Genomic DNA, 14557 nt, shown 5'->3' with positions numbered 1-14557 from the left:
GCAGCGAGGTATTCCATGACGGCTGCCAGGTAGACAGGAGCGCCAGCACCGACGCGTTCGGCGTAGTTGCCCTTACGCAGCAGACGGTGAATTCTGCCCACGGGGAACTGAAGTCCGGCCCTGCTGGAGCGAGACTTTGACTTGCCCTTCACTTTGCCTCCCTTGCCGCGTCCTGACATTGCTGCTGCTGTTGTGGGTTTGTGGTGTTTTATGCCGCCCCGCAGATCGAGCTTCGTGTTATATACCCCGCTCAGGATCAAGGGAGCCCGCCACTGACCAATCAGCGCGCTCCGCCACGCGACCCGCTCTGAGCTGAGTCGCGAGCGGGATATAAAAGGAAAGCTCGCCTCGCGCAAAAGTTCATTATTGTATCGCAACGCCAGCCAGCACGAGCATCATCATGCCACCCAAGGCATCTGGAAAGGCTGCCAAGAAGGCCGGAAAGGCCCAGAAGGCCATTGCCAAGGGCGATAAGAAAAAGAAGCGCAGGAGGAAGGAGAGCTACAGCATCTACATCTACAAAGTGCTGAAGCAGGTCCACCCCGACACTGGTATCTCTTCCAAAGCCATGTCGATCATGAACTCGTTCGTGAACGACATCTTCGAGCGCATCGCCGCCGAGGCTTCTCGCCTGGCCCACTACAACAAGCGTTCCACCATTACCAGTCGGGAGATCCAGACGGCTGTAAGGCTCCTGTTGCCCGGAGAACTGGCCAAGCACGCCGTCTCTGAGGGCACTAAGGCCGTCACCAAGTACACCTCCTCCAAGTAAACGGCTTACTTACTGCCCTGTGGTGGTGGCTTGGCCTCAAACCAACAAACTCGGCTCCATTGGAGCCACACTTTAATTTCTAAAGAGATTGTGAGTGTTAGACACCAATACTATTATAACAAAAACCTCTGTCACTGAAAGCAAATAGCTATAAAATGAGAATATTTATGAAACTGTCTGTGTGTGTTTCTCTCTCTCAGTGTCTGTCTGTCTGTCTGTCTGTCTGTCTGTCTGTCTGTCTGTCTGCCTGCCTGCCTGCCTGCCTGCCTGTCTGTCTGTCTGTCTTGTCTGTCTTGTCTGTCTGTCTGTGTGTCTCTCTCTCTCTCTCTCTCTCTCTCTCTCTCTCTCTCTCTCTCTCTCTCTCTCTCTCTCTCAACACATATAAGCACTCGGTATCTTTTTTCTAGAGATTAGAGATTCATTGTTATGTTCCACATTAGGATTACTATGCAGGCCACCCTCTTAGGTTTGAAAATGTCAAGAAAACGGTTAATTTAAAATGTCATCTCCTAACTTAACAGATTAAGCCAGAGGACCGAAAACAGAATAAAACAGGACTGGACAGTATATGTCACTTATACAAGCTGCTTTTATTTCTAGTACAGTATGACAATTTTTATTTTGGGGGGGGGGGGGGGGGGGGTGATCCTTGACAGTGCATAAGAGTGAAAAGCGACGGCGTTTTGTTTGTAAGAGAACAGGTTGTACTACAAATGACTTGATTTATTGATATCACATGTATGTATGACACCTAAATTATGCTAGGAATGTCTGAAATCTCCTTAGAAGGATATTTTGGCCCTGAGAAGGGCCGAGTTTGGTGTATACTAGGGTGGTCGATTTAGCTTATGCACGCTCTCCACGGATACGGCGAGCAAGCTGAATGTCCTTTGGCATGATGGTGACACGCTTGGCGTGGATGGCACAGAGGTTAGTGTCCTCGAAGAGACCGACCAGGTAAGCCTCGGATGCCTCCTGTAAAGCCATGACGGCAGACGACTGGAAGCGAAGATCGGTCTTGAAGTCCTGGGCAATCTCGCGCACCAGACGCTGGAAGGGAAGTTTCCTGATGAGCAACTCGGTGCTCTTCTGGTAACGACGGATCTCACGCAGGGCGACCGTTCCGGGCCTGTAACGGTGAGGCTTCTTCACACCCCCTGTGGCAGGAGCAGACTTGCGTGCTGCCTTGGTGGCCAGCTGCTTACGAGGAGCCTTGCCTCCCGTGGACTTGCGAGCAGTCTGCTTGGTGCGAGCCATGGTGAACAACTGTGGTTTGTGATGGCCGGCGCCGAAAAATTTTGCTTATATACGCCGTCTCGAGGCGCTTGCTCGAGCGCCATTGGCTGCTCGACTCGCCTACGTCACCCCGTTGCCCCTCCCCTCCTTCCTCTGGCTGCAGCCAACAGGCGGCTCACCTCAATCACTATTATCGCTGATTTTGCTCTATTTTTTGGATTTGTGCAAAAGTCATTTCACAGGGACGTGAAACAGACGAGTAGGCAACTGCAGTTTTGAAAGCGTTGTGAGAAAGCCGTGTCTACTCGACCACAAGCGTAAAGTAAGGGCAGGCAGGAGTTGCAATGCTACTAGTACGTCCGCTTGATGGGATATAGTCGGGAAATCGTGCGGGCATTCGTCAATTCGATTCACACAACTTCAACACCATGACTGGACGCGGCAAGGGAGGCAAGGGACTCGGAAAGGGTGGCGCCAAGCGTCATCGTAAGGTGCTACGTGACAACATCCAGGGCATCACCAAGCCCGCTATTCGTCGCTTAGCTCGTCGTGGCGGCGTGAAGCGTATTTCGGGTCTCATCTACGAGAGACCCGTGGCGTCCTGAAGGTGTTTCCTCGAGAACGTCATCCGTGATGCTGTAACCTACACGGAACACGCCAAGAGGAAGACCGTCACTGCTATGGACGTGGTGTACGCTCTGAAGCGCCAGGGTCGTACCCTCTACGGATTCGGGCGGATAAGAGCTTGGCTAATCCATCGATTCCACCCACCACCACCTCAAAACGGGACCTAATTAGGTCCCTATACTTTTTTACTGAAGGGCTTAATAGACGATAACATAAATTGTTTTGATATCAGCTAGCACATTGGGTCTTATGAAATCTATTTTTTATCCTCGCATGCTTAAAGGGACTCTGATTGGGGAGGGAGGGGGGGGGGGGGGGGAAGGTTTGTTTACGTTATATACTAGCAGAGCAGGATCATTGGTGGGGGGTGAGGGGGAGAGAGAGAGAGAGAGAGAGAGAGAGATCTTTCCAACTCTTCCTTTTTACATGAGTGAGCTACCCGTTTTATTCATTTTATCCTTCTCAGAGCTGTTTTGATAGTATCCAAATGATGGTAAATGAAAAGGGAGGACACGAATATCTACCCAGAATTCAGGACTGGCAATCGATATGCATGTTTGAGTGCGAATCTTTTCTCTCTCAACTTAGGTATACGTTTATGTCGTACCTAAAAGCGAGAACCACACTATTGGGACAAGTATGCAAGGCCCAATTTTCCTAACAAGCACAGTTAATTTTGTTATTTTCGAACATTTCTTTCCCAATTGGTTTATCCAATTAACAGTATTATATTAAGATCATGAATTGCTGGGTTAGGTTAGGTTAGGTTAGGTTAGGTTAGGTTAGGTTAGCTTAGGTTAGGTTAGGTAGGTTAGGTTAGCTTAGCTTAGCTGGGTTAGCTTAGGTTAGGTTAGGTTAGCTTAGCTTGGGTTAGCATAGGTTAGGTTAGGTTTGATTACATTTCTATGTTAGATTTAACTCAAATTCAAAACAATTGCAGTCATTCGGCTTGTTAGTCAAACTTGCCTCTAATAGGGGCAATTTGTCTAACAAGACTATTTTAGTTTTGTGTGCATATATATATATAATATATATATATATATATATATATATCTATATATATATATATATATATTATTATATATATATATATAATATATATATATATATATATATATATATATATATATATATATATATATATATAATATATATATATAGCTTCAAGACTCCGAACCAATATAGAAGCATCAAGAGGAAGTGCTTGTGTTATGGGCCAATAGGCCTTCTGCAGTTACTTCCATTCTTATGTTTTTATTCCCATTGGTTCGTGTTTTATCTTGTGTAAATGTCAATCACCTTACCCAAAACTTTGGTACCATATCACCTCACCCATGTGTATATATAAATATATATATATATATATATATATATATATATATATATAATATATATATATATATATATATATATATATATATATATATAATATACAGAGTAAATCTACCCCAAAAGTAATGATTTATTTGTCTACAAAACTAAACTCTTTTTGGAATCATATGAGGCCCCTCCACTGAGGGGGGAGGCCTGGATGTTTATTGTCATGTGTATTCATGCTGCTTGCATGTCATCGTTTATTTTGCCTTTGTTGTTTTCTTGACAGCTTTCTTTGCCTTGGGTGGTTTGGGAGATTTTGAAGCTCTCTTTATTTTGGGCTTTTTGTTCCCAACAACAAGCTGCTGCTGCTGCTTCTTTTTCAAGGCTGTAGGTGGTTTGTTGCTTGTGGCGGCTTTCTTGGGAGTTACCACGGCCTTCTTTGCTGCTGTAGATGGTTTCTTGGTTGTGGTGGCTTTCTTGGGAGTTAGAACGGCCCTCTTCTCTGCTACGGCCAGCTTGAATGATCCACTAGCTCCACTTCCCTTGGTCTGAACAAGAATGCCGTCAGCCACTGCTTTCTTGAGAAATCTTCGGATGTAAATGGCGATCTTGGCAGCCTCGACTTTGTTGTTGGCAACAACGTACTTCTTGATTGCTTGTAGAGACGAGCCCTTACGGTCTTTGAGTGCTGCGACCGCGGCTAGAACCATTTGACTAGTTTTCGGGTGAGCAACCTGGACGCGAGGTTTCCTGGTGGTGGCCACCACAGCAGCAGCCGCAGCCTTCTTGGTAGGCTTTGCTTCTACCATGATGATGATGAGATAACCAAGGTGATGAGAGACGCTCAGACAGTCACGGGGGAATGATGCTGCCGCCGCTTGAGCCGAACCTATTTATGTGCCGGCACGGTACAGAAGCTGCAACCTGGCAACTCGTCCACCAATCACAACGGTTGGTTTTACGGCTCCGAAACCTGGATCCCATATCTTCTCTAAAATAGAAGCATTTGTTCATGTTCTTTGTAAAAGTATCATAAAGCAGGACAGATGAGACAAATATCATAAAAACTGAAGAGCAGATGAGCACACACATGTATGTATTACAAAAGAAAATCCACAAATTCATTAGAAATTGGCAGGGCAGGCTGAGGAAGTAGGTAGATGTAAAATGTCTGTAAATGGCGAAAGAACATAAACCCAAGACTGAATAAACGATGTTAAATATCCATGCCAAGGAGACAAAAATATGTTAGGATACAATTACCATTAAGACACCACAAGAAGGTCCGTATCCTGCCGTGATGACTAAAAAGAGTTGGTTATTAGCCACAATGTGTAGGCAGTCTCATGCCAACGGCCATACCACGTTGAGAACACCGCTTCTCGTCCGATCAGCGAAGTTAAGCAACGTTGGGTTTGGTTAGTACTTGGATGGGTGACCGCCTGGGAACACCAAATGCTGTTGGCAATAATGTTTTTTGTTTTGTTTTGTTTTGTTTCGTTTGTTTTTGTTTGAATGGCTGGCTCCACGGGAAATTCACGGAGTTGTGTGGAATAAGGCCTGGTAAAATGAATTAATATGTATGTCATGTTTAAAACAAACTCGCTTAATATAGTGTGTGAGGCTTTATACAAAAACAAACAACCAAAACAAAACATGTTGTTTTATATATATATATATATATATATATATATATATATATATATATATATATATATATATATATATATATATATATATATATATATATATATATATATATTAGCTTAATCCGGGTTTGAACTCGCAACTCCAAGAATACGCATCACTTATATACACTTTACCACTGGACCACAGCTGCAGGACACAAGCTTGATGCTGAGGTATCAATTTAATGACGTAAATGCCATTTCCACAAATAAATGATAATTTAAAAGTATTTGTATGTACAAATCTTTTCTGTTTAAAAGGCTACAATATCAGTTACATATATAATTTGTGTTAATGTTTCTATACCCACAGGAAGGCATGTTTTTGCTTATATGTAAGGGGTACGGAGAAGGAATCCACAGACCATCAGTCCCCTTCCCCCCCCCCCCCCCCCCTCCCACCTACTACCACCACCACCACCACCACCACCACTACTCACCACCACCACCACTACTCACCACCAATCACCACCACCACCAATCACCACCAATCACCACCAATCACCACCACCACACCTAACCGAAAACCCCCTAACACATCAACCCTCCCCCCAATCAACAGGCGAAATAATAACCCTCAAATGCCTGCCTGCCTGCCAGCCAGCCAATACTAACGGTCTTCTCAGAAAGAAAATCTCTTTGTATCTGTATTACTTGATGAAATGTATGATTCTAATAATGAAAATAAATTTTGATGTCGGTTGTATGAGCATAATGACCAATATGCACATGATATGAATGAATTAAATAGTGTAGTTTTAAGTAATTAGGTTGTAGACACATTAAGCGGATATGATATTTGACGCGTCCAGAACTGGTGATTTTTGGTTTAGTTTTAAATGCACCACCACCATTGCTTCCCCAGAGCCTAATTAAGGACCGGTTAAAAGGATGTCAATATGTATGTCAGGTCATCTATAAAACCAAGAATGAATAAAACACACACACACACACACACCTACATAATAGTATTAGGAAGATTGTATGGCAAAAAAAAAAAAAAGTACTCCATTGGGTCGTTTGAACTCGCGACTTCCAAAACACCAGCCACACACCTTACCACCCAGCCACCATAGAGTTGGGTATAATTGTGCAACTTTAGTTTATAAAAGTAAAGTTCTTATTGTCTCAAATCTTATTGTCTGTTCTATGAAAAGGCATGATGTAAATTATGTATTTTTTGAATGATTGAATTGTAGGCACATTAAGCGGATTCGATATTTGATATATCCAGAAAAGGTGATTTCTGTTCAGTTTTAAAATGCATCACTGTTAACGCTAAAGGACTGGTAAAACGACTCGATGTTTGTCATTTTTAAAATAAACACTAAAACTAGGCCCTTAACATATATAATGTTTGAATATAAATTGAATGCATATAAATACAAAGTGGGAGTGGCTGGCTGGCTGGCTGGCTGGCTGGCTGGCTGGCTGGCTGGCTGGCTGGCTGGCTGGCTGGCTGGCTGCCTGCCTGCCTGCCTGCCTGCCTGCCTGCCTGGCTGGCTGGCTGGCTGGCCGCCCGCCCGCCCGCCCGCCTGCCCGCCCGCCTGCTTGCCTTGCCTTGCCTTGCCTGTCCTGTCCTGTCCTCCTGTTCTGTTATTGCCTTGCCTTGCCTTGCCTTGCCTTGCCTTGCCTTGCCTTGCCTCTGCCTTGCCCTGCCCTGCCCTGCCTTGGCTGCAGCTGGCTGGCTGGCCGTAAATCAACTCTTAATCAACACCATACCACACCACACCATCACTCATCACCCATCACCCACCACCGGCCCCAGTCTCCCAGCCTCTCTTATATACCCGAGCAGGCCCTTTAAATTATTTGAATTGTTGCACTTCTGCCAATGGCAGGCACGATCGCTGCTGCTCAAACATATTCTGGTTCACTAAGTATTATAATATATTATATTATATTATATATATATAGATATATATATATATATCATTATATATATTATATATATATAGTATATATATATATATATATATTATATTCATGAAACACATTAAAACCTTGATCATTTATTCATTCATTACGTCTAGTGAAGAATTGCTTTTGTCATTTGTATGATTAAAAATTGATAGAATATGAATTCCTCGCTTAAAGTAAAATCTAAAATATATATTGGTAGTTTATATGATTGGTTAATATTCCAAGTGATGCTGAATATCCCCTAGTAATTTTGTTTTGTTTGTTTGTTATGTACACATTCCAAATGAAATCAAATATAAATGTTATTATTAATGTTTGAAAGTTGATTGTCTACTTGAATCTCTCTATTAAAGTGTGTGTGGCTCCGGATGGAGCCTGGTTATGGTATTTGTCGTGGTGGTGGCAGAAGTGCTTACTTCTTCTCTGTCTTGCTTTGGCAAAAGAACTGCCTGAAGGTTTGTAAGAACACCTCCCTGTGCAATGGTTACGCCAGACAGAAGTTTGTTGAGTTCTTCGTCGTTGCGGATGGCCAACTGCAAGTGACGTGGGATGAATACGGGTCTTCTTGTTGTCACGTGCGGCGTTACCGGCGAGCTCCAGAACTTCGCATGCGAGGTCTTCCATGACGGCTGCCAGGTAGACAGGAGCGCCAGCACCGACACGATTCGGCGTAGTTGCCCTTACGCAGCAGACGGTGAATTCTGCCCACGGGGAATGAAGTCCGCCTGCTGGAGCGAGACTTCTGACTTGCCCTTCACTTTTGCCTCCCTTGCCGGAGTCCTGACATTGCTGCTGCTGTTGTGGGTTTGTGGTGTTTTTATTGCCGCCCCGCAGATCGAGCTTCGTGTTATATACCCGCTCAGGATCAAGGGAGCCCGCCACTGACCAATCAGCGCGCTCCGCCACGCGACCCGCTCTGGAGCTGAGTCGCGAGCGGGATATAAAAGGAAAGCTCGCCTCGCGCAAAAGTTCATTATTGGTATCGCAACGCCAGCCAGCACGAGCATCATCATGCCACCCAAGGCATCTGGAAAGGCTGCCAAGAAGGCCGGAAAGGCCCAGAAGGCCATTGCCAGGGCGATAAGAAAAAGAAGCGCAGGAGGAAGGAGAGCTACAGCATCTACATCTACAAAGTGCTGAAGCAGGTCCCACCCCGACACTGGTATCTCTTCCAAAAGCCATGTCGATCATGAACTCGTTCGTGGACGACATCTTCGAGCGCATCGCCGCCGAGGCTTCTCGCCTGGCCCACTACACAAGCGTTCCACCATTACCAGTCGGGAGATCCAGACGGCTGTAAGGCTCCTGTTGCCCGGAGGAACTGGCCAAGCACGCCGTCCTCTGAGGGCACTAAGGCCGTCACCAAGTACACCTCCTCCAAGTAAACGGCTTACTTACTGCCCTGTGGTGGTGGCTTGGCCTCAAACCAACAAACTCGGCTCCATTGGAGCCACACTTTAATTTCTAAAAGAGATTGTGAGTGTTAGACCACCAATTACTATTATAAACAAAACCTCTGTCACTGAAAGCAAATAGCTATAAAATGAGAATATTATGAAACTGTCTGTGTGTGTTTCTCTCTCTCAGTGTCCTGTCTGTCTGTCTGTCTGTCTGTCTGTCTGTCTGTCTGTCTGCCTGCCTGCCTGCCTGCCTGCCTGTCTGTCTGTCTGTCTTGTCTGTCTTGTCTGTCTGTCTGTGTGTCTCTCTCTCTCTCTCTCTGCTCTCTCTCTCTCTCTCTCTCTCTCCTCTCTCTCCTCTCTCTCTCTCCACACATATAAGCACTCGGTATCTTTTTTCTAGAGATTAGAGATTCATTGTTATGTTCCACATTAGGATTTACTATGCAGGCCCACCCTCTTAGGTTTGAAAATGTCAAGAAAACGGTTAATTTTAAAATGTCATCTCCTAACTTAACAGATTAAGCCAGAGGACCGAAAACAGAATAAAACAGGACTGGACAGTATATGTCACTTATACAAGCTGCTTTTATTTCTAGTACAGTATGACAATTTTATTTTGGGGGGGGGGGGGGGGGGCTGTGGGGTGATCCTTGACAGTGCATAAGAGTGAAAAAGCGGACGGCGTTTTGTTTGTAGAGAACAGGTTGTACTACAAATGACTTGATTTATTGATATCACATGTATGTATGACACCTAAATTATGCTAGGAATGTCTGAAATCTCCTTAGAAGGATATTTTGGCCCTGAGAAGGGCCGAGTTTGGTGTATACTAGGGTGGTCGATTTAGCTATGCACGCTCTCAACGGATACGGCGAGCAAGCTGAATGTCCTTTGGCATGATGGTTGACACGCTTGGCGTGGATGGCACAGAGGTAGTGTCCTCGAACGAGACCGAACCAGTAAGCCTCGGATGCCTCCTGTAAAGCCATGACGGCCAGACGACTGGAAGCGAAGATCGGATCTTGAAGTCCTGGGCAATCTCGCGCACCAGACGCTGGAAGGGAAGTTTCCGGATGAGCAACTCGGTGCTCTTCCTCTGGTAACGCGACGGATCTCACGCAGGGCGACCGTTCCGGGCCTGTAACGGGTGAGGCTTCTTCACACCCCTGTGGCAGGAGCAGACTTGCGGTGCTGCCTTGGTGGCCAGCTGCTTATCGAGGAGCCTTGCCTCTCCGTGGACTTGCGAGCAGTCTGCTTGGTGCGAGCCATGGTGAACAACTGTGGTTTGTGATGGCCGGCGCCGAAAAAGTTTTTGCTTATATACGCCGTCTCGAGGCGCTTGCTCGAGCGCCATTGGCTGCTCGACTCGCCTACGTCACCCCGTTTGCCCCTCCCCTCCTCTCCTCTGCTGCAGCCAACAGGCGGCTCACCCTCAATCAACTATTATCGCTGATTTTGCTCATATTTTTGGATTTGTGCAAAAGTCATTTCACAGGCTGGACGTGAAACAGACGAGTAGGCAACTGCAGTTTTGAAAGCGTTGTGAGAAAGCCGTGTCTACTCGACCACAAGCGTAAAGTAAGGGCAGGCAGGAGTTGCAATGCTACTAGTACGTCCGCTTGATGGGATATAGTCGGGAAAATCGTGCGGGCATTCGTCAATTCGATTCACTAACACTCAACACCATGACTGGACGCGGCAAGGGAGGCAAGGGACTCGGAAAGGGTGGCGCCAAGCGTCATCGTAAGGTGCTACGTGACAACATCCAGGGCATCACCAAGCCCGCTATTCGTCGCTTAGCTCGTCGTGGCGGCGTGAAGCGTATTTCGGGTCTCATCTACGAAAGAGACCCGTGGCGTCCTGAAGGTGTTCCTCGAGAAACGTCATCCGTGAGCTGTAACCTACACGGAACACGCCAAGAGGAAGACCGTCACTGCTATGGACGTGGTGTACGCTCTGAAGCGACAGGGTCGTACCCTCTACGGATTTCGGCGGATAAGAGCTTGGCTAATCCATCGATTCCACCCACCACCACCTCAAAACGGGACCTAATTAGGTCCCTATCACTTGTTTACTGAAGGGCTTAATAGACGATAACATAAATTGTTTTGATATCAGCTAGCACATTGGGTCTTATGAAATCTATTTTTTATCCTCGCATGCTTAAAAGGACTCTGATTGGGGAGGGAGGGGGGGGGGGAAGGTTTGTTACGTTATATACTAGCAGAGCAGGATCATTGGTGGGGGGTGGGGGGGGTGAGAGAGGGAGAGAGAGAGAGAGAGATCTTTCCCAACTCTTCCTTTTTACATGAGTGAGCTACCCGTTTTATTCATTTTATCCTTCTCAGAGCTGTTTTGATAGTATCCAAATGATGGTAAATGAAAAGGGAGGACACGATATCTACCCAGAATTCAGGACTGGCAATCGATATGCATGTTTGAGTGCGAATCTTTTTCTCTCTCAACTTAGGTATACGTTTTATGTCGTACCTAAAAGCGAGAACCACACTATTGGGGACAAGTATGCAAGGCCCAATTTTCCTAACAAGCTACAGTTCAATTTGTTATTTCGAACATTTCTTTCCCAAATTGGTTTATCCAATTAACAGTATTATATATTAAGATCATGAATTGCTGGGGTTAGGTTAGGTTAGGTTAGGTTAGGTTAGGTTAGGCTTAGGGTTAGGTTAGGTTACTTAGGTTAGGTTAGGTTAGGTTAGGTTAGCTTAGCTTAGCTTGGGTTAGCTTAGGTTAGGTTAGGTTAGCTTAGCTTGGGTTAGCATAGGTTAGGTTAGGTTTGATTACAATTTCTATGTTAGATTTAACTCAAATTCAAAACAATTGCAGGTCATTCGGCTTGTTAGTCAACTTGTGCCTCTAATAGGGGCAATTTGTCTAACAAGACTATTTAGTTTTGTGTGCATATATATATATATATATATATATATATATATATATATATATATATATATATATATATATATATATTATATATATATATATATATATATATATATATATATATATATATAATATATATATATATATATATATATATATATATTATAGCTTCAAGACTCCGAACCAATATAGAAGCATCAAGAGGAAGTGCTTGTGTTATGGGCCAATAGGCCTTCTGCAGTTACTTCCATTCTTATGTTTTTATTCCCATTGGTTCGTGTTTTATCTTGTGTAAATGTCAATCACCTTACCCAAAACTTTGGTACCATATCACCTCACCCATGTGTATATATAAATATATATATATATATATATATATATATATATATATATATATATATATATATATATATATATATATATATATATATAATATACAGAGTAAATCTACCCCAAAAGTAATGATTTATTTGTCTACAAAACTAAAACTCTTTTTGGAATCATATGAGGCCCCTCCACTGAGGGGGGAGGCCTGGATGTTTATTGTCATGTGTATTACATGCTGCTTGCATGTCATCGTTTATTTTGCCTTCTGTTGTTTTCTTGACAGCTTTCTTTGCCTTGGGTGGTTTGGGAGATTTTGATAGCTCTCTTTATCTTTGGGCTTTTTGTTCCCAACAACAAGCTGCTGCTGCTGCTTCTTTTTCAAGGCTGTAGGTGTTTGTTGCTTGTGGCGGCTTTCTTGGGAGTTACCACGGCCTTCTTTGCTGCTGTAGATTGGTTTCTTGGTTGTGGTGGCTTTCTTGGGAGTTAGAACGGCCCTCTTTCTCTGCTACGGCCAGCTTGAATTGATCCACTAGCTCCACTTCACTTGGGTCTGAACAAGAATGCCGTCAGCCACTGCTTTCTTGAGAAATCTTCGGATGTAAATGGCGATCTTGGCAGCCTCGACTTTGTTGTTGGCAACAACGTACTTCTTGATTGCTTGTAGAGACGAGCCCTTACGGTCTTTGAGTGCTGCGACCGCGGCTAGAACCATTTGACTAGTTTTCGGGTGAGCAACCTGGACGCGAGGTTTCCTGGTGGTGGCCACCACAGCAGCAGCCGCAGCCTTCTTGGTAGGCTTTGCTTCTACCATGATGATGATGAGATAACCAAGGTGATGAGAGACGCTCAGACAGTCACGGGGGAATGATGCTGCCGCCGCTTGAGCCGAACCTATTTATGTGCCGGCACGGTACAGAAGCTGCAACCTGGCAACTCGTCCACCAATCACAACGGTTGGTTTTACGGCTCCGAAACCTGGATCCCATATCTTCTCTAAAATAGAAGCATTTGTTCATGTTCTTTGTAAAAGTATCATAAAGCAGGACAGATGAGACAAATATCATAAAAACTGAAGAGCAGATGAGCACACACATGTATGTATTACAAAAGAAAATCCACAAATTCATTAGAAATTGGCAGGGCAGGCTGAGGAAGTAGGTAGATGTAAAATGTCTGTAAATGGCGAAAGAACATAAACCCAAGACTGAATAAACGATGTTAAATATCCATGCCAAGGAGACAAAAATATGTTAGGATACAATTACCATTAAGACACCACAAGAAGGTCCGTATCCTGCCGTGATGACTAAAAAGAGTTGGTTATTAGCCACAATGTGTAGGCAGTCTCATGCCAACGGCCATACCACGTTGAGAACACCGCTTCTCGTCCGATCAGCGAAGTTAAGCAACGTTGGGTTTGGTTAGTACTTGGATGGGTGACCGCCTGGGAACACCAAATGCTGTTGGCAATAATGTTTTTTGTTTTGTTTTGTTTTGTTTCGTTTGTTTTTGTTTGAATGGCTGGCTCCACGGGAAATTCACGGAGTTGTGTGGAATAAGGCCTGGTAAAATGAATTAATATGTATGTCATGTTTAAAACAAACTCGCTTAATATAGTGTGTGAGGCTTTATACAAAAACAAACAACCAAAACAAAACATGTTGTTTTTATATATATATATATATATATATATATATATATATATATATATATATATATATATATATATATATATATATATATATATATATTATATATATATATATAGCTTAATCCGGGTTTGAACTCGCAACTCCAAGAATACGCATCACTTATATACACTTTACCACTGGACCACAGCTGCAGGACACAAGCTTGATGCTGAGGTATCAATTTAATGACGTAAATGCCATTTCCACAAATAAATGATAATTTAAAAGTATTTGTATGTACAAATCTTTTCTGTTTAAAAGGCTACAATATCAGTTACATATATAATTTGTGTTAATGTTTCTATACCCACAGGAAGGCATGTTTTTGCTTATATGTAAGGGGTACGGAGAAGGAATCCACAGACCATCAGTCCCCTTCCCCCCCCCCCCCCCCCCCCCCTCCCACCTACTACCACACCACCACCACCACCACCACCACTACTCACCACCACCACCACTACTCACCACCAATCACCACCACCACCAATCACCACCAATCACCACCAATCACCACCACCACACCTAACCGAAAACCCCCTAACACATCAACCCTCCCCCCAATCAACAGGCGAAATAATAACCCTCAAATGCCTGCCTGCCTGCCAGCCAGCCAATACTAACGGTCTTCTCAGAAAGAAAATCTCTTTGTATCTGTATTACTTGATGAAATGTATG

General features: G+C 44.2%; 2 non-coding genes across 2 annotated transcripts; both read left to right on the top strand.

Annotated features, from left to right (window-relative positions):
- Nucleotides 1-5300: 5300 nt before the first annotated feature.
- Nucleotides 5301-5419, top strand: LOC138356357 (5S ribosomal RNA). The gene has a single exon (XR_011224382.1). It is a non-coding gene; the product is annotated as a 5S ribosomal RNA (ribosomal RNA).
- An 8122-nt stretch (nucleotides 5420-13541) lies between these two features.
- LOC138356349 (5S ribosomal RNA) lies at nucleotides 13542-13660 on the top strand. Its single transcript, XR_011224377.1, has one exon. It is a non-coding gene; the product is annotated as a 5S ribosomal RNA (ribosomal RNA).
- The last annotated feature ends 897 nt before the right edge of the window (nucleotides 13661-14557 follow it).

This window comes from Procambarus clarkii, chromosome 71, assembly GCF_040958095.1.
Source record: "Procambarus clarkii isolate CNS0578487 chromosome 71, FALCON_Pclarkii_2.0, whole genome shotgun sequence".
In the NCBI taxonomy this organism is placed as follows: Eukaryota; Metazoa; Arthropoda; class Malacostraca; order Decapoda; family Cambaridae; genus Procambarus; species Procambarus clarkii.
This window is presented reverse-complemented; position numbering and strand designations above follow the sequence as displayed.